This window comes from Nipponia nippon, unplaced genomic scaffold (assembly GCF_047370975.1).
Source record: "Nipponia nippon isolate SJK-2023a ecotype South Korea unplaced genomic scaffold, ASM4737097v1 scaffold_6, whole genome shotgun sequence".
In the NCBI taxonomy this organism is placed as follows: domain Eukaryota; kingdom Metazoa; phylum Chordata; class Aves; order Pelecaniformes; family Threskiornithidae; genus Nipponia; species Nipponia nippon.
This window is the reverse complement of record NW_028262380.1, coordinates 24,269,347-24,291,874: the sequence shown is the minus strand read 5'-3', so window position 1 is coordinate 24,291,874 and position 22,528 is coordinate 24,269,347.

The window sequence follows — 22,528 nt, the reverse complement described above, 5'->3', positions numbered from 1 at the left end:
TATCTATTTTTCTTCCTGCGTGCCTGGGACTGGAGAGCTCTTTGCTAGTATCAGATATCGGTGGCTGGATAGATGGTCTTTGAATCTCCTAGCTGTTTAAATGGGTGTAGGAAAGCAGCTAGAATTAACCTACAAGTTTATTTTACTGGGTTGGTTTGTCTGTTTTTTTCATGATCAACTATCATAATGATTTGCATTCCTATTACAATGACATATTCCTATATGTTGGCTTTCAGAAAAGAAGTTAAGCAATGACATGGGAATAGGAGGCAGCCCCTTTCTAGGTTTTCCAACTGTTCCTCAGATAGTCCTTTAGGATATGTTCAAATATTCCTTAACAGTTGCAAAAAATTCAGGCAAAACATTTCAACCAGAATAGTTCACAAAACATTTCAACGTTCTAAAAATAGGACTATGGGGAAAATAGATTATTTAGTTTTTTTCTAATTTAAATGCAGGTGAGTTATTGTTTGCAAAGCTGTGCAACTTTCCGGCTTTGAGGGAGAGCCTGAAATCCTTAAAGGGAACAGTCTTTGTCAGGGCTGTGCTTTTCCAGATGTGATCAAACTCTCAGTTTATACGTGTTGCTTAGAGGGTTTATTGGACTGCAGAACTCGGGTGTCATTGCACATTTGCTACTGCATGAATGAATCCTGGTGGCAAGGCAGGAATGACTTGCCCTGCAACTCCAGTGCCTGTGTGCTACAGGCCAGACTTAAGTCACCTAAGAAATCTTGTGTCTTCTACAGTCGCTTTGCTGGTACCTGTATGCTGTGATGGTTAGAAAGCTCCGGTTGAGATTTTAGGAGTAAGAACTGGAGGGTAGCTAGAGAGGTAAATTGAGGAACAGTGTTTGAGGATGAAGACAAGAACAGCAAGTCTTTGAGACAGGGAAGCTGGAAGTTGTGTGTGCAACAGACAAAGACAAGTTAGGGAAGAGGACTGAGAACTGCCATGGAGGTGGGGAGGAGAGGAAAGCTGACTGGGAGAGGTCAGGAAGGTTACTTCAGGCAGGTAGTATGGACTAGGAGAGAGAATGAGACGGACAAGGTGAAAACCAGGTGAGAGATCACACAGGCAAAGGCAGGAACTGGTAAGGATTTGGGAATTACAGACAAGAATCAGGAGGAGTGGAGAACAGGACCAGAGTGAGAAGTCTGCCAAAATAAATAGAATTGGGCAAATAATATTGGACATGCAAGTGTGTCTCTAGTAGCTGAAGAGAATAAGAGCATGTATTTAGTATCTATTTGAAGTACATAATATTTGCCAACTACAAAGAAATTGGTCTTGAGTTGTTCGGTTTTGTTTTTTTTTTTTAAAGGAATCACAAGGTCTGAATTCTGCTCAGAGCAACAGATGTGCTGTGCACAGTTCATAAGGAAGCACATTTTGAGCTCGCATAGAATTACATAACTTTAGAACTCAATTTTCCCATTTTGCTGTGTCACTCTCAAGGATGCTAATGAGGAATATGTATGTGTCACTTGTGGGAATTAAACCCTTATATATAACAAAGCTTTTTCTTTTTTTTCCTGATTCTTTTTTCCAAGATTAATTTTACTGGAACATGCATTTATTTGTCTAATTCTGAGGTAATTTTAGTCACGGCTTAGCAGAGAATTACCTATGGATGCACCCAATCTGCATAGTTGATAAGACAGCTTTAAAATAACAAATATAAAACTACAAATAATACTACAAATAATAAATAAAGGAAACTAACTTTGTCAAAATTTAACAATATTCATCATGGAAGCTAATTTACTCTTGGTTTTTATAGTTCAAAGCAATGGAAAGAATTCTAAGTAATTAAATACCCTTTATAAAGCTAGTAAAACTATTATTATCAGATAATTACTATTATCTTTTACTTTTAAATTAATAAATATTTGAACTTTCTTGACTATTAACTATTATTTTCAGTGGAATAGCTCTGATCCTGCTAATGCTGGTGTATATGCTTGGCTTCACATACTGTCAGCCTCCTGCAAAGTTTTGTGTATTCCTCTTCATAAAAGTTCCATTCCTAATAACAAAATATTTTATAGTAGTAAATAATTTCAGTAAGAAGAATTGAGTAAAAGAATCCAAAGATTGCAAGATCCGTGTGTTCATTGCATACTGCATAAAGCTTCAGGTTTAAGGACCTAGAAAGTACAGAAATCATTGTCTGATGTCAATAGCTATATTATTATCGTTAAGACAACGGTGTTCTATGGACAGGTTAACCATAATTTCATAAGGATTTTATTTATTTATTAATATGTATTTGTTAATGCGACATCCTCTAAAACAGTTGCTACTGATCACTGTTAGTATCAATTGCTATACATAAACCCATGCTAATGTGTTTATCAGTTACAGATAGAGACATTTCTGTAACAAACTTAAGTCTTTTTTTTTGTCATTTAAATGATCTTTCTTTCTGTCTCGAGGATGGATGATAAATTAGTACGTTACTCATTCTCTAAGCGCTAACTTGTTGGGATAGGTTTAGGAGGTCTGGAATAGCTGTTTGACTGGGGTTAAGTATTAATTTCTCTAAGCAGTTTGGAGCTGTTTTTTCGGGCATTGAAGGGTGGCGATAGACACGATGCAACGAAAAATATGTTGTATAACTAATTGTAATTATTCTAATCTTAATTAAATTGTTAATATTGCATTTGTTAGCAATTATTTATTAAATCAAACAGCTGTCTGTGGTTTGTTTTACAGCAGACAGTTACCATGCTGGCCTGCACCGAGTCAGGCCACTTCTGCCTTGTGGTATAATTTTAGCTTGTGATACTAATAGGAAGTTTTGGAAATCAAATGTGTTGTTTCTAGTCCTGAATCTAGTCCTTTTCTTACTTCTTATCCCCTACTGGTCTCACTCCCTTAAAATCTTGTTCCTTCTCTATCCTTCAGAGGATTCTTTCCTTATAATTGCTGTGTTATAGTTTGCCTAGAGGTATGTAACTGCTCCCAACCTCCTGCGGCCAAAATTCTTGCTGTAAAAATGTTTTATTTTTCCCCTGAAAAGTGTCTATTTCATGACTTTTGCAACCTTGCTTAAAAGTAAAATTGGACAGTAATCCTTCAGAGTGCTTAGATAAGCCCCTCAGGGAATGATAATGATATTGGCCATTTTCTAAATAGCTGAAACAGAGCTTCTGTTTGAAGGAACCATTAAAGAGATGAGTAATCGCTGGTGACAGATCTTCACAATGGTATTTCAACAACTAATTAGGATTGTTGTCACAGTTAGTGGCATTTCTTCTTGGTAAGGCAGCATGCAAAGCAGCCCTTATATTACAAAGTACTGTGGCTGACAGCCCAGAAGCAGGTGATGGCTATGAGGTCAGTGTGCAGCTGCCCAGAATAGTGAAGAAGTGATTAAATGTCTGCAACCTCAGAGACAGAGATGTTCTCTGACTAATTCTTGTGAGACTCTGACGTGTCATCTGGTGCTGATATGAAGAATCTTTCTGGACATAATTCCTTATCTAGGAAAAGGAAACGGTCACTAACGAAAAAAGTTATTAAAGCAAAACCTTCATATTGTCCAGAATCTATGCAGTATATATGTAATCTTGGGTGGTGAAATGAATTATCATATTTTCCAGACTAGCAGTCCATTTGGAAATGACAAAATGAAAATAGTACAGAGAGCAGGAACTGGAAAAATCAAGATTTTACCTGACTCCAAATATCTTCCCTTTTTAGTGGCAGCCACAAGTTCTGCCTTCATTAATTCAGCAGCTGATAAGGAGAACAGCCTTTTGATATTCCTACTTTCTTTATTGATTATGTGCTACAGTTAGAAAAGACTAAAACAGTAAAACAATAACAAAAAGTATATTAGTTGTATTAATCATGGTGTTTGGAGAGAACCCATTTTTTCTGTTCAGAAAACATGTTCATGTTTTCACTTTTTTTCAAGCATAAAAAAAAATGCATTAATATAATTCATTGAGATGGTAAAATAGATACTATCAGTTTGATTAATTTCAGTACCTGATTACATAAGCCAGGCCAAAGCCAGCTTTTTTTCCTATGAGAAAAGTTCTTCATTGACATTTGCTTTACACTACTGTGGGGATGAAACAAAACATTTTCCTAGTTTTGAAATGGGAAAAACTAAAGAGGCTCGTAGGTGTTCCCACTAGTTTTGGATGATCAAGGCCTCACGCATATCTGTATTGCCCTGCAAATTTCTTGGAACTAATTTAAAACAGTGGGAATCTGCTCTTACTCAGTTGTCTGTAAGGAATAGTTTCTAAGATATTCTTTTTAATTTGTACTCATAATAACTGATACAAAGAAGAAAAAATACAATCCTGTCAAAATACAGTATAAAACTATATATTTTGTTTCACGCAGAGTTAAGTTTGGTCAAAGTAGACATTTCTGTCTCCAGAAAAATTGATATGTCATGATTTTTTTAAAACTCTAAAAGGGACACAAAGCCAAAACTTACTTTATTTATGTATTTTGAAGGAAATTAAAAGAAGACTTTGAGCTTTTTCTTTTAGCTTCAATCTTTCTCAGATTTGACTTCAAATACATTTCAAAATGTTTCTTTTTTATTTGTGAATGTTTCAGGTTTGGTTGGGTTTTTTTTTTTTTCATGAGAAGAAATTAGTCAAAGTTGGTGGTTTCAGAAAATCAGAATATTTTAATTGAACAAAAGCTTCTAATCAGCTGATCTCCAAAACTATACCAATTATGAAGTTCCACATCTCATCCTTTCAAAGGCGGTAACAAAAAATACCACATGTATCTGTAATGGTAGAATATCCAGAAAATTTCCTTGGAGGTTCTTGTACTTCTCTCCTGTAGTATTTATTTTTGTTTTTTACCATACTTGGTGAAGTTATAAATAGTCCCAAATTAAACATTTGATTCTTTTTGGTGTTGCCTCTTTTTCAGGGAAGTATTTTTGGCAATCTGATTCCCTGTTCCTTTCCCGTAATTGCATAACAGTTTTATCCCCCGTCTCTTCAAACATGTTGAAGAGTCATTACACGTTTTGACAGACAGCTTAAAATATTTCAGATCCTATTCTGCTTCTGAATTGCATTTTGTCTTTCCTCCCATGTAGTTGTACAGTGACAACTGTTTGTGAAACCATGTAATAACCCCAGTTACTGGAGTGACTGAAAAGTAGAAATTGATCTAAAATAATTTGTCCTTATTTTTTTCTACATAAATCACTTCAGTGACCTAGTTCACATAATCAACCGTACACGTGAATGTGTTGGCACAACTGGTAAACTATGTGTGAAACTAATACATTCAGAAAAAGTACAAATTTCTTCAGCCAGTTTTGCCACTATGGAAAATGTATCATGTAGATGCATCCAAAATTAAATGGTCCAAGTTGATAACATGGATACCACTCAGTGTATTAACAATCCTCTGAAAGATCAGGTAATCTCAATTTGTTTACTGATGAACTGCCAGGTCTAACCCTATCCTGCTCTATTATGAATTTCCAGAGCAACAAGGAGGACATTAGAACCACTCGTTCATTCTTCTACAGCATAAGGAAGTGTGAAACTTCATATTAAAATTAATACTTGTTTTGTAGTAGGTGATTTTTTTTAGAGCAAAGATATAACTGAATCGTGATGGAAAGTAATATTAGAAATAGCCCGTTTTCTGCCACTCCAAAGTTACTTGAAGTCCTCTGAGGAAATCAATAAAGTTGGTCATAAATGCGTAGGGTTAGGCATGTTGTATGTACTTTAGACTTGGCAGAAGTGAAATTAATAAGCGAATTTCACTTTCTTGTCTGTGTTTATTAATTTGGTGAAACTTATTAAGCTAAATGGAATTACTACTGATTTTTACTTTGCAGTGTTGATTTTATTTTGAAGGAAACAGTAAAGGAAGAAACATTGTTATTAAAACTGTTTGAATTTGCGATGAAACAATGTTTAATTGAACATACCAGGTATTCACATAAAAATAGTTTCATGGAAAGGGATTGGTTGTTCAAATTTCTGAACTAAGAGATTGCTAGATTTTTATTTTATTTCCTTCCTGTGCACTTGGTTACTGGAGCTCCCTGAGATTCCAGAGCTTTGAGGCTTCATGGGTTTGAGGTAACTGATAATCAAGTCTCTGTCTCTGAAGTAAGAAGCCTGGGAAAACTGCTGACTCCAGCTTCAGCCAGAAAATTTAGACCCCACCTCGACTGGGAGTTGGGTGCCTAGAAGACTGTGGTAGGTTCTGAGGTGTGGCCTCCTCCAGCCATGCTACAGAAGTCCTTCTATTTTGCATGAATGAGGTGATCACCTCCTCGATACTGAAATTAAAATGCATTCTCCCTCTGTTTCTCCTTAATTTTTTTCCAGCTTTCCAGTGCCATCCTACACAATTGCTGTGACTGACTGTTTATAGGCGTATGTGTATACTTGTTGAGGAATTAGAGATGGCCATGATGGGAGTGTTTAGAAAACTGATAAATCATGCCAGTTGTAGAGTTTAAGATGAAACTTTGCTGGACTGACTTTCACTGACAGCACACTTCATAATAAATGGTTAGTTCTTAATCATCATTCATTATCCCTACGTAATCTAATCAGTTAGCCCCCAATAATCACATCCTAAATTAACAGTGAGTAAACAACACCACTGAGGTGATGCCCTATTGCCTTACATATTGCGGTATGTGGAAACAGTCCTTCATAGCTGAGGTGTAGAAGCAGCCAGGCTCAGAGCTCTTCCACCAGGCAAACCAGAGCCTGTGTTCTATACAATGCTATAAAACAAGGAAGAGGAAGGTATGTGGGAGTGGGCATGAATGAATAATTGACTTAATAGGGCTCATGACACAGAAGTTGAAGCACAGAGAACAATAGCAAGTTTCAGGCCAAAAATCATAAGTGTATTTAGATACCGAAAGATGCAGGTGAAACACATAATGTGTGGCATATGTTTGAAGAGCTTTTGGAAAACATGCCATGAACATTAAAACTGTGACCTTTTCTCAGGCAATATAAAAGTTGTGTTCTACTCCTTATTTATATGCTGTGGACTGAGGCTGCAATCGATAGTGAAACTTTTGTGGAACCAGCATTCATTTTGCAATGATGTTAACTTTGGAAAAAATAATTTAATTTCTTCCTTCAAATATAGAAGGATTCATCTCTTTAATATCTTTATATAGTCAGACATCAGAGAGTGAAACAGTTTTTATATAAACTAACATTTCAAATTAGGCTTCAATGTCTAAAAATGTCTGTTTCTTTGGAACAGAAATCTAGATGTTCCTGGAGAATGAGTATGTTCAAAAACATCAACTACAACATGGCCCTTCAAAGAACAAAACTTAGTAGGATTCCTAATTAAAGTACAAACCTGAATTCAAACAGAAGCCTATACATCATTTCAAACTTTTCTTTTATCACTACATTTTTCATCTAGTTCCAGCAGTGAGCTGAATGGCAAGCTGTCAGAATAAAAAGTAACACTGAGTCCTAAGGACAAATTGATACAAAGATTGATTTAATAACTCAATACTCCTCTATAATTTGCCAGAGTTTTAGGAAATATTTTATATGTGTATATAGTTTTATCTATATTTTAACAATTAACTTCAGTTAAAACAAAATTAACTTCCTGTGCCTTTTGCCCTCTTCTCAGCTATGTTTTCTACTGTGTCAGTGTCTTGTGATATTAATGCTTGCTTGTGGTATCTCCTTGCTAATTCAGTCTTTTTGGTTAATCCATATGATTAATTAATTTTGTATGATTGCAGAATGTCCACATTTTAGAAATAAAATTCGCATTTCTGAGTTCCCTTTATAACTATTGCACTTACCATATTGCATGTATATTATCTCCTTTAGAAATTCTATCGCTATGTATCTGGAACATATAACATATGGAACATAGAACATACAGCTTTTCCTGGATGACATTGAGTATGTTGAGATTAATGAAAGAAAATAATTCCACACATGGTTTCTCATATTCTTTGATAATTCATGTTCCTCTCCAGATTTCAGTAGCAAGATATAAGCTATTGAAAAACTTCTTACAACCTGAAAGAAATCCATTTTAGAAAGCAAGCTTGCTGCATGCTCTGCAGTCGTAATTTCATGGAAGGTGATGTCTTAAGAAGGATGTCCTGTTTCACCCAGGGTGGAATTTAGATTTTGAAACATGATTGTCTCTAGTGACATACAATTAAGTTTTTAGTGTTTAGAAATTTAAGGCTACATGTAATAAATGTTAGGTACCTACATCAGAGTCAAAGTGGTCTTTACATACAGAAATCGATAAAACTTTTTTTTTTATTCATTTGCCACCTTAGTCTTGGAAGTGTCTAGGCTTCAGAATCTGCTGAGATAGCTGGGAAAAGAAACTAGAGCTGAAAATGACAAAAAGTGGGGAGAAGAAAAATTATTGTTCAGAAAGATACTGACTGTAAACCGAGAGGAGGAAGGTTGGAACTGGTTGAACTGGGGACCTCAGAGACTGACTGAAAAGATTGGGAGGAAGGTTTAGAACGGTCTGCTTACTAAAGAGGACATGACCTGGAAGCTGGGTAGGAAAGGGAAAATTGGACTGGTAGTTTTGCATATGTGAACTAAAAGGAAAGTGGCTGCTTGGAGCACCTCAACTGGAAGGGAATCACCCCAATTAGACCAACAGCTAGAACGTGGTAAATAGTACATTGTTCAGAAATTGAAGTAAGAAGAACAGAAGAGAATAAGGCAAAACAGGAATATAAATTAAATAATGCAACTGTACATTAAATTATGAAAGTCATTCTGATCATAAAAAAAAGCCTCTGCAAAATCTGCAGGTGTAAGACTATTTTCTTTCAAGATGAATCTGTGCTTTTTAATGTATTAACGGGTGTTTTAAGAAGCCTATATAAACCATTATGCATGGAAAACCCTTTTTATGATTGTTTGGAGAGCTCTAGTCTGATCTAATGAAATAACCTTAATTACGTATCCATATGCTCGATCTCATTTATAAACAGTGGAGAGGAAAAAGAAAAGCATTTTTTGCTGCTGATACTGCTATTGTTGTTATAGCCTGCTGCTGTGGGTATCACTGAAGCAGTTAGTTCCCTTCTTTCCTTCTGTACTACAGTATGTTAATTCTTGGAATGCACTCTCTGTTCTGATGTGTATTTGGTAAACTCAATAGCCTTCTTGCAACGCTTGCTTATGAAAACATGTTTCTAAAGATCTATGACTGCAATAAAAGCACGTCTGGCTTCTAACACTTGCACACACTTGTGCACCCACATTTTTCTTGAAAATAGTCCCTTAAAAAAAATCAAGCCAGCAGCATGCAAATATACACAAGCCATGGGTACCTATATGGAAATAAGTTGTGTCTTTGTGGAAGAATAGGTGGGTTAATTTAGCAACATCCCTCCTAAAAAAAAAAAAAAAGTATCTTAAATGTTTGCCTGATTATTCAGTGGGATTTGGAATTTGAAAGTTTAATAGGGATGCAGTCACGTATTTGGTTTGGTTGGAAAATTCCTCACACTTTTGCAGACCTTGATCTTAAACCTAGACTTTCTTTGAAGCAAAAGTGCTGGAACATGAAAATAACACTTCTACTTCTTTTTTTTTTTTTCATTTCTAAGTGATGTGGCCAGGGAAACACTCCAAGTCTGTTCTTGCATGCTTTTCTTTTCCATTCTGCAGGTTTCAAAGCGTATCATCTCCATTGTCTTTACCGAGCTGTTTCCTGATAGGAATAGAAGAACCAAAGACAGTCTCATAGAATAATTTAGTTTGGAAGGGATGTTTGGAGGTCATCTAGTCCAGTCTCCTGCTCAAAGCAGATTTAAGCAGATCAGGTTACTCGGTGCCATGCTTGATCAAGTCCTGAACACCTCCAAAGATGGTGTTCCTCCACAGACTGTCTGGGCAGCCTCTGACAGTATTTGAACACCCTTGTGCTACAAGAAAAATCCTTTCCCTGTACCAAATTGTGTTCCTTGCTTCCTGGCCTGTTGCTGTGCACCTCTGGGAAGAGTCTGACTCCATTTTCACTGTATTCTCTGGTCAGGTATTTGTAGGCAGCAATGAAGTCTACACTGAGCCTTTTATTCTCCAGGCTGAACTGATGAAGTTCATTCAGTGTCTTCCCATACATACAGTGCTACAGTACTTGACCATCTTGGTGGCCATCCTTTTGACTCTTTTCTGTATATTAATGTCCTTCTTTTACTGGAGAGCCCAAAACTGGACATGGTGCTACAGATACGTTCTCAAAAGTGCTGAATAGAGGGGAAGGATCACTTCCCTGGACTTGTTGGCTACACTCTTCCTAATACAACACAGGATGTGCTTGGCTGCCTCTGCTTCAAGGGCACACTGCTGACTCATGTCCAACTTGTCAAGCCAGATCCCCAGGTCCTTTTCTGCAGAGCTGCTTCCCATAGAGTCAGTGCGCAGCTTGTACTGTTGCATGGGGTTATTTAGTCCTAGATGCAGGACTTTGCATTTCCTTTCATTGAACTTCATGAGGTGTTTGTCACTCTATTTCTCCACTCTGCCCAAGTTCCTCTGATGAGCAGCCCTGAGGTACAGCGTATTGACTGTTCCCCTCAATTTGGTGTTGTCTGCAAACTTCCACCAATTTGGTGATAAACTGTGAGGCAGGGTGTTAAAGGCCTTGCTCAAATCAAGGTATACCACATCCATTTCCCTCCCCTTGTCCGCAGTACCAGTCACTCAGCGTAGACCAGCAGAGTTGGTGAGAATGGAGTTGTCCTTGGTAAACCCATACTGGCTGCCCCCAGTCACCCTGTTGTTCTTCATGAATTTAGAAATGGCTTCTAAGACTGTTTGCCTGTCCTTGGTCACTAACAGGGCCACCATATGGAAAAGGAATACAAGAAATAATGAGAAGGAACAGTCCACAGTTGGTTGTATGCATTGATGAGAAAGGAAGCAATATAGAAAGGGGAATCCTCACTTCTTCGCAGTGGAAGAACGGGAGCAGAAGGAAAGAAGGAAAGTCTCTGCAAAATGTCTGTGGCTCTTCTTTCTCAGGAGGAGACATTAGGGGGTATCAAACCCCTGCTTTGCCCTAAACTCTTGAAGGAGAGTTTGATGCCCCACCTTGATGAAAAGCATGGAAATTATTTACTAGGAAAGAGTGAAGAGAAACAGATCTTGAGTCCTCTTTCTTTTCTTAACTTCAATTTCTAAACAATGAGCCTTTTTTTTTAAATCAGTATTTTCATATTTATATAGTGCCTTTACAAACATATGAATGAGCATTTTGTTTCAAACTGAAGAAAGCATACACACATATTCTTATCACAAGATTGCATAAAGCAGTGTATAGATGTCACTGTCAGAGAATATAATTGTTTTTAAGAGGAGGAAAGCAGTGTCATTTTCCTCCAGCTTTTCAGGCTGACAAGGCATAAAAGCACAATAAAAATGGAGATTAGCCATTAAAAGGTGGTCTAAAAACATATTACAGTGTTTAGTTAGTTTAAAAAATATTAAGGCAGAGAGGGAGAGAAACAAATACCATTTACATTAATTGCTATCTCACTTATACCCACAGAAGAAATAGCATCCCATTCTAAAGAAATCAAACAAACAAAGAAGATAATGTTAGGAACTCTGATTTTTGTAAAGAAAGTTTTCTTTTGTTACATCCTTCAGTTCCAGAGGACTGAAAGAGAAACTTTCTATATATTCAGTAAGAATGAAATGTATCTATCTCATGGGACAGGGACAGAAATCTTAGTCAAATAGAACTTAGGCAGTTCACAAGGCTTGTGTGGAGCCCCGTCGCAGGTCAATATCTTACCTATTGAAAGGTCAAGCCATTCTGTTCCTTCAATACAAACTACTCAATAGGACTGTGTCATTCAGTGGTGTGCCAGAAGTGTAACAGGCTTAATCTAATCATGATTTGAAATTCCTAGCCATGGTTAACCTTTAAATATTTATTTGAGCCAGTAATGGATTTCAGTTTCTAATGACAAAATATGATATCTGCAACCAAGTTTTAGCCTTGGAAATGTAGTTTGAACTCTTGTAATTGTCGGTTTACAAGAGTGGAAAAGTAAGACACAAATGTCCCAAATATCTGAGGGTATTAACACATTAAGCACTCACTTCCCACTAGGTCTTTGAAAAATTCTACGCTGAAAATGTGTTATACATTGTAGTGGTCTAAAGTCCTTAATATACAGTATCAATCTTATCCAAAATTAAATGTCTGGATTCCTCTGAACAAATGTACAAAGGAAAGAAGAAATGTGAATTGAAGCTAAACAAAATAAATCTTGTCCCTTCCTCACCCTCAAACACTCAATACCTCTATAAATGAATAAAAAAAGAAAATCCAAACCAACCAAACAACAAACCCACAAATAGTTCCTCTGAATTTGTAATTAACTTCGCTCAAAACTCTGAGCAGTGAGCTAGGATTCTTTTGGGTCAACGAGCTTCAAATGAAGTCAGCACATAGAAAGATTAGGAAGGTCTGTAAACAAGATCAAGTTATTCCAGTTCTCTTTTTCCTCAATGGAAATAATAATTTGAAAGAGAAATTATTCTGCAACACACAAAATATTCACAATCAAGGATGGGTGAATTGTGAACATATATAGGCTATATTTATCTCCATTAACTTTGGGCAAAAATGTCTTCCTATTAACATTACTATTTAATTGATATTCTTTGTACTGATCTGGTAAAAATAGAGTGTAGGGAAACGGGTATCTTCAGAAATAAATACTAATCATTAATTTCTTCCCCCAGCTAAAAATCAGCAGATTTACTTACCAATGTAAATAAACACAAACACACTTTGGCCTTCTTTGAAGCTGTGTTCTCTTTAGTATGTTCTGATTACACTTTTTCTAGGCATCTTTTACAAGTGCAATCCTAAGACACTTCCTTTGGATAATGGGATGTCGGCTGACTGGTGGGTTAAATGAGTCGTTTGCAGAAGCAGAGCCCTCACTGTGAAGTTGCTCCTTGTCTACACACCTTCAAAGGGAACTGTGACCTAGCTGCATGTTAGCGCTGTGGCTTTTCTCCCAGTTTGGGAACTTGTGGGCTAGGTGCAGCTCATCAAGGAACTGCTCCCCTGTAGTGAAAAGGCAGTGGTGGTCAGCTGCACAGGTGTGAAATTCAAGTGTTACACTGGGAGAAGGAAAGAAGGGTTAGGACAGAGAAGCTCATTCTTAGCACAAGACTTGTCTCTGTTATTTTTTATTTTCATTGAATTTTATCTATTCAACTTCCAAAGGATTAATCTTACACAATAGACTATCAAAACTGGCATGTGTGCTCCTAAATCAAGTGAACTCAGAGCTAAGCTTTGTATGTGTTTAATTACTGCTTTTCTGAGCATTCCATGTCGCTGCAATTTCTACATACTTGTTTTCAACCTTCAAATCAGGTGACAACTGAAGAGGTACCCAACATGAGTATCCAGCCTTACTGTATAGGTAGCACTATGCTGTAATGAAGCATAATGAAGCATAGTGTTTGTTGGTCCAAGTTTTTAACATTCTAGTAAGAATTTGCAATTTTTGAGGAACAAACCCTTTGCTAACAGGGTCAGATTTTTAAAGGATAGTCGTGACAGTCATTTAAAACAAACAAGTAAACAAAACCTTTTAGAAAATTTATTAATCTGATGATTTAATAGTTGTACAGTAACTATTGTCTTTCAGGAACAGGTGAATTGCACATGCTAAATGCTATAGAGATCCAGGAGAATAAAAGCTTAGGCCATAGGTTTTGCCATGGAACAGATAGGAAAGGCTGTATTGTAGGGATATAATGAAAATAGTATAGTTTGGATGCTAGACATCAATGAAAAGTCTGAGCGGAAGATGATAGCCTGATTACAGGTCTGAGAGATTACTGCTTTTCATAATAGTCAGAGCATGAGGGAGCAGAGAAGGGTTGGGAGGTGAGAACATTAAGAGATGCATTTTTTTATGTATTAAACTTGAACTCATAGCTGGTCATCCATGCAATCAAAAAGTCAGAAAGATAAGCCAACATCTTCCTGAAGGCTTTGAAAGAGCAAAGGTTATTTACTAAGACTGTAAAAAATATAATTCCTTGAGGTGGAGTCAGGAAGAACTTAGAACTCCTCCATATACAGATTTTTACATAATTGCTGCTAGAAGTGTTCAGGTAAGTATTATATGAATACAATTTCCACACTTTACAAGTTTGCCCCCCACACCGTGATTATACAGTAGTGAGTGGGAATAAAAAGGAGAAATGTTTTAGTAGTGTGCAAATTCTTTCATTCATTCCTTCACATATTAAAGTGTTTTTCCCTTCTGGAGAACATTATTATAGTAATTATTATTATAGCAACTAATGAATTTTTCCTTTGTGTTCTAGGAGTGTCTTAAGGCAAATATTTATTTTTATTCCTTCATATCAATATTTATACATACCTCAGTCAATAACCAAAGACTTTGTGGTGCTAAGCACAATGCTGAAAAATAGTTCTTTCCCTCTGAGAGCTTAAGTCAGCAGCATGCCATACAATAGCATTCAAATAATGAATGAATGTGAATGAAATCTTGTAATGGTCCTCCATTGTCACCAAAACTTTGTCCTTTCCGTTACTGCCTACTTAAATCCAACCTGCGGTCCCTAAGACATGGTATTGGAGAAAGCCAGAAGCCTCCATAGCAACTTGTACGAACACCAACGGTAGCAACTAATGACAATTTCCAAGTCTCTTGGTCATTTCCAGACCCATATAATGTGCCGTGAAACTACTGAAAAGTGAGTAAAACAAACAAAGTTTGAAAAATAAACAAACAAAAACCCCAAATAAAGCAACAGCAAAAAACACCCCCAGAACGAAATGTGAGAACTTTGTTTACAATATCTTTTTCTCTTGGAAAATGAAACTTTAAAAGCAAATGCTGTCAGGTTCTTCTGGAAGATGAAAAACACATTACAAGCTTGATTTTGATCATGTACAAGGCCACTCAGGAATGTCTTAAACTGACATGAAAAAGAAATGTTTCTGTTTTCTTCCTTGTTTTTCTACCAGATGAAAAGAATGCTTTATTGTACTGGATGTCAGTTTTGGTGAAGAACAGAGGTCTAACTATAACAGATGAACAAGCAACAGCTGATGTGCAGTTTCAATCTTGCATTTTTATTCTTTTTTTTCATTTGACTTGAAAACCTAGATAATAGTTTAGTGTCCAGATTTTTAAAAATACCAAAGCCTTTTCAGATTCATCAATTTTTAGATACCCAACATTGATAAGTAAATTTAATGTAAACGTGTTCCCAAAGACCTGTGATGAAATTTCATGCTGAGAAAGTGATCTGAATGCATATCTTGGTATACATCACAGACATGAACAGGGAGAAGATGTTTGGAAGGAAAATCAGATTTCTACAGCAAATAAAATCCCTCATACATCTTTATCTCTACAGCAAAAGAATGGTATCTGCATGAACACTTCTCATTTCCCACTATGGCTTTAAATGAAAGTAGCATCCTTTGTAGTTTCTTATTTGAGAGTCATTCAGTATTGCTTGCTGCTGGGGAATATCTATGACAAGGCACAGCTGAGACACCTAGAAAAACATGTACTTTTTCATTCTACAGGCATTACTGCCTTGGTTTTCATGTGTTTGGGAGAACGTTAAATACTTTGCTAATGACTGAGTGCTTTCTGAGATACTTTTTGTGCTAGAAACATTTCAGATCCAGGTGTTGGTTGTTTCATGCACATGTTATTTAGGTCTATTCTCTATTCTTACAATTAAGATAGATAATATTACAGAAATAAGGTAAATTAATTTTCAGTTGATTGAACAGAATAATTTTAATCTTTTTTAGAGTGTGTGTTCACCCATCACTAAAAGTTTGTAGAGATTGTATCTATCCCCCTCAAGCACCCCTGTAATTGTCCTGGGAGTACACCCCTATAACAAAAACCTGGTAGATTTTTGCTTAGATATCTTTTTCCATGCACAAAGAGACTCATGCAAGGATATACACAGTTTGTGAATTCAGATCAGTTATTTATTGGTTAATACAGCCAATTAATACAGATTAATACAGCTAGCACTAACAAGCTACTAGGATATGCATCAGTGTGCTCACCACACCCAGTGAGGCACCGGATGAGTTCCTTAGGTAGCTGCAGAAAGGTTAGGCTGGAGTATTGCTTGGTCTTCATTGCTTTGAATGCTCTATACATTTGTAGCATATTCCTTTTTTTAAAATGTCTTTTCTTGTGAGCATTTCCCTTCCCCCTGCAATACTGTTATTCTTTCAACAGTTACGTGTCTGTGTTTTTACTTTTCTTACCTTACATGGCTTTAGCTTATGGGCTTTCTCAGACCTTGGCAATGATTTTGTCTGTAACGCTAACCCAACAGGACATAGCTGTTCTGCACCAAATCGAATTTTTCATTAAAAACCTTTGGGCTTAGAGTTACCCACCGTTGAGATGGGCTTTCCAATTCAAATAGCTATGATAATGTAAAACTTTATTTTTCTTATAATGGTATGACATTCCATGTACTGTGCATTGTGACTAGTTTTAGGTATTATTTCTATTATTTTCAAAACTCTTAATGTTTTGAAATTGTGGACTTCATTTGTTGGAGAAAAAAAGCAGGAAAATAGGCTTTTCCCTATTGTCTTCCATAACTGTTAAAAACTAACATGTTCTCATGTTGCCTTTAACATATAGGACTTTCAAAATCCCGACAGTATAAAAGATGCATTCCTTTAAAGGAATGCAATAATACTGTTGTATTTTATCCAATGAAATTAATTTCAGAAAATTAATATATTTTTGCAAAGATAGAAATACCAAAGTATTTTAATATGATTCTCCCCATTTCATGAAGAAATTAATTTTACTTCCTCTTTAGTTTCTGCAGGGGATTAACACCATGGTCAGGTCAGACTTTTTCCTTCCCTGGAGCAGAGGTTTACTGCTCCTAGAAGATGGTTTTCTACTTGTTAAGCAATGCTGTCGGTAGAAGAATATAGCTATCCTATATGACATGGGATGAGAAGCAGCTCTATAAAGAGAGCCTTGATAAAGCTGATGTTACAAAGTTATAAAATCTAAGAAGACTGCAGCAAAAACTGGCTGAGACAGAAATTCTCTGCAAGCTGAAACATAGCTTTATCAGTGCAAAAGTTCTGTTTTTCCAAAAATGTAAGGAAACATTGTTTTTGTAATAATGGGGAACTAGTCTTGTGTTTTAATGTGCAATATATTTGCTTTTATGTTGGATTTTCTAAGAGCAACACACCCTGATAAACCTGATTAACCCAAATATACTTCTTAAATCTTAAGAAGTATGTGAATATTCTTACTATTACCTGGCTCTTAAGCCGCAATGAAATATATTTCATTTAAAATGTGACTAAAGAATTGAGGGTCTTTTGATTATTTTTATTTTTAGAACTATAATTATGCATGATGACCATCTTGTAAAAATATTTGCAGCTGCATTCCATATTAGCATTCTGCAATTACAAGATTACATGCTTGCTATGTAGTATGATTTAATATACAGGTGGAAGATATGTATACACATATAACCAGCTATAAATATTTGGAAAATCTATTTAATCAGTTAAGATGACGTTAACATGTCCAGCAATCACTGCTTAGTGTTTGAGCATGCCCAATGTGGGAGAAATTCTCAACAATTAACCTCTTGTGTCCTCATGTGCAACAGATGTAGACAAACACGCTAAGGTATCTAATATATGAATAATTTTCCTTCAAAACATATAAAAATTATTTCTACTAGCTTCTAATAGATTTGTAAAACAAATATGGTTTTAATGACCTACTATATAAAGGGTTATTCAAATATAGGTGTTTTTTATAACTGCGTGTCATAAGATCAATACAAATTATGACGGGGTGAAACATTTTTGTTAAGAAAACATATATTTTTGAAATATTCCTTTATTGTTTTTGATGAGGCGAATTATATATTTTATGTTTTGAAAGCTTTCTTCCATTAAATAAAGCAGTTGGTAATTTTGATAACCTTTGCTATTACTCCACTCATCCATCCAAGGCAAACAATATTATATCTGGTTGTTACTGAAAGTTACACCCAAACCTCTTTTTTTTAAGAGGAGGAGAGGATACAGAATATAATGCTAGGAAATGCAGAAATCCTTGATTTCCAAAATGTCACACAGAGAAATATTGCTTTTACATGAACCGTATCCTGTGTGTTTCAGGACAGGCAGATGAATGTATCTGTGGCCTTTGAAGCAGTAATATTACAGTTAATACTTACGTATTCGGTATCTTTATATTCTGAAGTGCATGTGTTATTCACTTACTTCTGCAACACGAAACTCAAGAAAGCGATTGAATTATGTAAATACAGGCTTGCACTGAGAACTCATCCTTGTAATTTTTTTTTTTAATTTAATTCTCTTCAGAGATAACAAACTTAAACCATAAAGTAGATACACAGAAAAATATTCAGATGCCAAACTGAAGAAAAACCAGAACAAAATGGGAGGTCTTTTGGCAGCGTGCACCTCATAAGTGGCTGCTTTTCAGAAGTTGCTTTGAGAGAAAGAAAATACTTTAAGTCTGAAGAGATACAAGACAGCAACAGCGAAGTATAACCTCTGGGCAAGCTTAATTGAATAAGAGTAGATGAGGCACTATTGCATGTCCCAGTTCAGCAAATCCTTTAAACGTTGCTGGGAATTTTTGTTGTTTTTTTCCTGTTTGATGCGGTAAACATCCATTACACATTAAAAGAGTACACAAATATGCCACTGATCCTCTGGTCCTTGATCAGGTGCCAGCCACTCAGTATCAGCATTTGCATAAACAGCTGGAGTTTTTCTGGACTTATTCCTATCGTCTAGCTGGATGCCTTCCTGATTGTTTGTACTTCATCGTATCTCCAATGAGTTAGCTTGTTTATGATATATCTGGAAACTTCACAGAGAGAAATGGATACGTTCTTTAGTGCCATTTAATTTAAGCAGACTTTGAGATAAATTTAATAGGATAGTCTGGAACGTGCAGAATAAGCTGTTCTCTGCATTTTCATAGGTTTACTAACAGACATAGGGAAATCTCTAGGTTACAGTAATCTGTTCTTTTCCCTAACAGAATTATTGTATGCACCAGTGGTTTAAGCTGTTCTCCATGAAAAAAAAAAGTATATTTCCTAATACATTAGAAGTTTCTTGGTACTAAAATCACATAGTAGATGAATGTGACTCTGTATGAAAAGGATTTGCATACTAGGAGTCATTGCTTACTTAAGAAGAAATAACAGCAGTGTAGAAGAAATTTTTCTTCCTTAATTTCATGTTTCATTATCTATTGAGCAGGTGGTATTTTTGTTCTCATTCCTTTATATCTAATAAGAATCTGTGTGACAGATTTATGCTTTGGGAATATGAGTATAAGTCTACAATGGACCATACTATACATAGAGTGTTTTTTGATAGTCTGTGATGATCCACAGAAGGCAATGTTCCATCTCAAATTGAAAGAAAGATAAAGCTATTTTAAAATTACTTATCTTTATTTTCCCAACTCTAATAGAGTTGTCACATTATACAAGGTTAACAAGATGAATGGCCTCTAGCCTTAATTCAGATTACAATAAAAATACATAAAAGTACAAGAAATATAAGTAAACTGCTTTGTAACAGTAGCCTTCATTTCTGAAAAATAAAAGCAATAGAATTCTATTTTGGCAAATAAAAGCAGAGTATTTTGGGAATATTTCAGAAGCTGGAGAACTGTATTTTAAATAAATACATACTTGGAACAGAAGAGGGGAACAAACAGAGAATGGTTAGTAAATCTCCTGTGAAGGATGATATTTAATGACATTGACATTTGAGAGGATATTCATGAAGAAGTAGGCATTTGAAATGTTTAAAGCAAGCTAGAGAAAACCAATTAAAAATTGCTTTAATAGAAAGAAAAGATTGATTATGGCTAAGGATAGTATCATTTTATCATAGTTTATTGATTTTGGTCATATCATTTAATATGGAGGTCATATGATGGAGAAAGACTAGAGAAATCATGCTGAAAAAAATCAATGATAGAGAATTATGGTGGAAAAAGTCACTCTCTCAGCCAAAGTTCCCTGACTGGAGACCAGCACAAGTTTAGTGGTGTGCGTGAACCTGGAAGAAATGAAAGATTTAGTTGCTAGCTTTTGAGGTTTGTCGTAAACTTTTATTGTCCAACAGACAATAAAAGTCCAACAGACAGTCCAATTTTTACAATGCTGAGGTGGAAAACTGGCTTCGGTGTTTCAACAAAATGTCCCTATCATCATTTCTCATTCTCAGCTATAGAATGAATTAATTAACTGTTCTCTATTCAATTACACATTAAGAAAGAAAAAAGAAGTAGGAACAGAGAGTGAAAGAATTAAATCCTTTGAAGATTATTTTCACTGTTAACTAATTTTCTTTTGTAGTATAAAACCCAAACATCTGAGAACTGAAATTTAAAGACCCAGTTGTAAAATCTATAGGCATATATCTAATTAAAATCACATAAAATCACCAAAGTTTGTCCTCAATGAAATGAAATGGAAGCTGTGGAAAACAAGTCCAGTAAAAAGCAATTGCTGATATTACACAAGTGGATGTTAGTTTTATAAGGGGGTTAGCTGTTATATCAAGCAATCTCTTCTGAAGGACTGTAAAGTGTTTAAGAATAGAGCTGCTGTTTTTAATTTGATTTCTCATCACTGCAGTTTTAGTTAGCTATCTTAGATATCTATAAGAAAAAAAGCATATTGACAAAAAATACTGACTTGACTACAAGATCAAAGAATCAAGATTAGAGCAGGATATGGCAGAATGTGGCAGGAAAAAATAACTAGATTCTTATTCTGCAAATATTCATTTATAATAATACAATACTCCATCCTGAAGTTTAGTCTAAATTTTCCCTTATTTAATTTCAGCTCATCAGATAGTTATATATTTTATACTATATTGAGACATGCTTTATAGAAGTTTTTATTAAACTGACTGTCCTGACACCTCTTCCTTACCTCCTTCTCTGCTTCTTCAACCAACACGAATGTCATGGTCACAATAATCAATTAGAAGTTTCTTGTTTCTGGTGTTCCTCTTTTTTTTTGGTGGCAGCTCCATGAGGAGCTTTAAATATTTACAACCCCTCTGAAAGGAATATTTTTTGCTGTTTAGTATTTTGTACAACCTAAGTAATCCACCCTTTTTTGGTAGCACCTTGCAGTTGTGAAACTCTCCCTTTTCCTGAGCCACCATCAGCAGTTCTAATCAGTGTTAGCACTAGATATGTTTGTGCTGCTCATAACACTCTTTCGAACTCACTCCACCTTCTGACCTTCTGGAGCTTTCTGACATTGGAAATAACATTACAGTTAAAATCTTGTTATGGGGAAAATAACACACTATATATATGAAGTTAAGAATTAGGTATTAGTCCAATGGATCTTTTAGCAGTCTAATAGTCTAATTTGTTTAATTAATGCAGAAAAGAGCCATTAATAACACAGTTATTATTAATACAAAGAAACCCCAACCACTCTCCCCTCCTTGCTTTAGCATCTACCCCGTTTCTCTGGTGTTATGCTCACCTTCTCAACGTCCTTCTGGATCCCAAGGTTGACAGATTCAGTCTTCCTCAAGCAGAAATGGGGGGAGGGTGGTTTGCAACAAGTTGTCACAATCACTCCAGAGGTCCTCACTGGGAGGCTCATGATCTTCACAGTACAGGTTTCTTCCCCCTTAGTCTTGGGGTCTTCTTGGGGTTATTTATGTTTTTCTGTCACAATCTGCTTCCTTCTCTTTGGTGTCTAGCTCAAGTCTGAAAGTTGCACAAGAGCCTCCCCCAACCGCAGTTGACAGCAAGGGCAATTGCTTGTTGTGCCATGACCTCCTCTGTTGGTCAGACTTGACCATGATTGTCATTCACAGAGCTTCAGCAGAAGCTGGTGAGACAGTGGTCACTTGGCCACCAGCCTGTTGCTCAAACAAGCTGAAAACTACTCAAGCCAAGGCAAGCCCAGGGATCCTGTACTGTCATCTCAGTCCAACATCTCTGGCCTTTTACTAATAATGGCAAAAATTTTACTTACTGTACTACAGTAGGAAATCTACAGAAAATTATCTGCTTCTTTTTGCACTCTCAGCCTTTTTTAGGGTAAATTCTATAGCTTTTAATAGATTTCAGCTCCTCCAGAGTACTCATGCAGCCTAAATCTTTCCTGCCTTGTTTTATTCTCTCACTGTTTATTAGTCCTGAATTCCCTGTCCTCTCTGAGTTGGCGCAGGTTAGACATAACTTATCCATCATAGGCATCTATACTCATCTTACTTAATCATTAATCCCGAATTCCATATGCTACTTAACAAGCTGTATGTATTAGTTTTGCCATCTTCCTTAATGCTTGATCCTTTGTTTATTTATATTTTAAATTTTCTTTATAATCCATACTGGATTTCAGAAGCAGCTACCTGTATTTTGTTTGGTTCTTTTAAGACCCCT